The sequence below is a fragment of the Impatiens glandulifera genome, chromosome 1 (genome assembly GCF_907164915.1).
Source record: "Impatiens glandulifera chromosome 1, dImpGla2.1, whole genome shotgun sequence".
Classification (NCBI taxonomy): Eukaryota; Viridiplantae; Streptophyta; class Magnoliopsida; order Ericales; family Balsaminaceae; genus Impatiens; species Impatiens glandulifera.
This window is the reverse complement of record NC_061862.1, coordinates 144,268,588-144,271,577: the sequence shown is the minus strand read 5'-3', so window position 1 is coordinate 144,271,577 and position 2,990 is coordinate 144,268,588. Positions and strand designations below refer to the sequence as shown.

The 2,990-nt window shown below is 36.8% G+C and overlaps 1 pseudogene; it reads left to right on the top strand.

Moving 5' to 3' along the window:
• Window positions 1–1,820: 1,820 nt before the first annotated feature.
• Window positions 1,821–2,919, top strand: LOC124946214 (annotated as a pseudogene).
• Window positions 2,920–2,990: the final 71 nt, after the last annotated feature.

The following is a 2,990-nucleotide window of genomic DNA, read 5'->3' as shown; positions in this document are numbered from 1 at the left end:
AGCATTCAATTTTGTGATCAAGCACAAGTCTGGCGTGCTAAATCGAGTGGCAGATGCTCTTAGTCGAAGACATTCTTTGTTGTCTACGTTGCAGTTACAAGTGCTTGGATTTGAGGTGATAAAAGATCTCTACAAAGATGATTTGTACTTCGGCAGAATTTGGGAGGAATCTTCAAAAGCTCCATTCAAGTTTTTCTTGATTGATGATGATTATCTCTTTAAAGGTACATTATTATGTATTCCAGATTGTTCATTAAGGCTAACAATTATCGATGAGGCACACAACGGAGGTCTTGCGGGACACTTTGGAAAAGAAAAGACTCTTACACTCGTACAAGAAAATTTTTAGTGGCCACGTATGGAACGAGATGTCAAGAAGTACATAGAGAGGTGCAGAGTGTGTCATATTGCTAAAAGTCATGGGAAAAATACGGGTTTGTACACACCTTTACCGGTACCATTATTTCCATGGGAAGATGTGAGTATGGACTTTGTTGTTGGGCTACCACGCACTCAAAGGAACAAAGATTCGATTATGGTGGTCGTTGATCGGTTTTCAAAAATGGCGCACTTTATTCCTTGCATCAAAACAATGGATGCCACTCACGTAGCTATTCTTTATTTTAAAGAGATTGTGAGGCTTCATGGCATTCCAAAGACAATAACCTCTAATCGGGATTCGAAATTTATGAGTCATTTCTGGCGAACGCTTTGGAAGAAACTTGGAACTAAACTTCAATTTAGTTCTTCTCACCATCCACAAACTGATGGACAGACAGAGGTTGTAAATCGGAGCTTGGGAAACCTTTTGAGAAGTTTGATTGGAAAGAATCCTCGCCAATGGGATGAGGTTTTGGCTCAAGCAGAGTTTGCTTACAATCGATCATCGAGTCAAACTACCGGGTCGAGTCCGTTCGAGGTTGTTTATGGTAAGAATCCCATCACTCCCATAGATCTAGCTTCAATACCTATTACTCATCATATAAGCAAGGATGGAGAAGATCGTGCTAAGGATATTAAGCAATTGCATGAGAAAGTTCGTCAAAAATTATCAAGCACAATGAGAAATATCAAAGGGTGGCGAACAAGCATAGAAAGCGTTATGTTTTCAATGAAGGAGACTTGGTCTGGATTCACTTAAGAAAGGAGCGTTTTCCTCGAGTTCGACATGGAAAATTACAGCCTAGAGCTGATGGTCCTTTTAGAATTTTGAAGAAGATTGGTGATAATGCTTACAAGGTGGAGTTACCAGGAAACTATGATGTCTCAACCACGTTCAATGTTTCTGATCTTTCACCATACATTGATGACAAACAAGTTCCAGACTCGATGTCGAATCTTCTCCAACCGGGGGAGAATGATGCTGGAATTGGGAAGCCTCTAGAAGTCAAGAAGATAAGATCAAATTAATGAAGTGTGGTAGAATTCAAATAGTCACTTTTGGAGATCGACCGTCATAATATTTAATTATCTAGTAATAAAGTTTATTTACTTCTTTTTGGAGAGTTGTTCCAACTTCTTAGTTTTGCCTATTTTTAGGCCTTTTTGTAATCGTGAAAGACAACTCACTTTTGATATAATAATTACTTTGAGCTTTAAGCTTGTTTAGAAGTTTATCTTCTATTTATCTTGCTCTAAACTCTTTTGGTGGATTCCTAGAGTGAAGAGTGTCGATTGATTTCTTGTGTTACTTCATATCTCTCTAATTTTTCGGTGTCAATCTACCCGTGAATAATACAACAAATCTAGTTATTAAGGGTTGAAGTTTCAAATCTGTAATGCAGGTTCTCAGTTATTAAGGAAAGATGCATTCAACACAAATGACTTATATTGCAACAACTTGTTGCTTGGTGATTACACTGTTGGTTTCTACTAAATTAGTCTTGACACATATATTATGCTGGAGGGAACCAAAGGAACAAAATGCTATATTGGTTATCATTCTCATGGCTCCTTTATATGTTGTTGTATCCTACACTTGTTTGTTACAATTTACATGGAGCAGTTCTTATTTTACTTTTCTTGAATAAATCAAGGAATGCTATGAAACTTTGGTAAGTATAGTATCAAACATTTTTAAGGGTTTTGTAATTTTAATGGGAGATTATTCCGTTGTTGTTGTAAATGCAGGTGATTGCTAAGTTTATGGCGTTGATGTATAGCTATTTGGAACATATCCTTGAGAAAGAACATAGTTCCAGATGGGGTAAAAGGAAGAGAAATTCACCACTCGTTTCCAATGACTCTCTTTCAGGTGGGTAAAACTTATTTTTTTGGGTGTAGTTTTTGAAGATTTTATTTCCTCTGTTTCAAAGATGTGGTTCTTTTTATACTAATTGCAGCCCATACAGTTCGGTTGAATCACCAATCGCTAAAGCTTCTAAAGTAGTGGACATGGCAGTTTGTATGTTCAATCTTGATGATAGTTCTTCAAAGAATGAGAATATATCCGAGTTGGATTAACTGGACATTCACTATTATCTTAAATGTTTCAGTCTCACTTGCCTTGTATTCTCTTGTGATCTTTTACCATGTGTTTGATAAAGAATTGAAACCACACAGCCCTCTAGCGAAATTCTTGTGCATCAAGGGAATTGTCTTCTTCTGTTTCTGGCAGGTAATATTCTAACCTTCCGTTTGAATATGGATCCAAATCATTATATTTGTGAATCATTCAATCTATTGTGTACAAACAAAATAGGGGATTGTGCTTGAGATTCTAGTTGCCATGGGGTAATAAAATCCCATCATATTTGGATTGATGTGGAGCAAATTGAAGAGGCGTATCAGAATGTGTTGGTGTGTCTGGAGATGGGTTTTTTCTCCATTATTCAGCAGTACGTTTACAATGTCGACCCCTATAGAATTGGTGTTGTATCATCTTCATCGTCAATCAAGGAGAAGAAGAAAGTCAAGTAGTTTCATCTCGTTTGTATTCTGTCGTGGGAAGATGATGAATTATGTAACTTTGTTCTATTTTTGTTAATTAT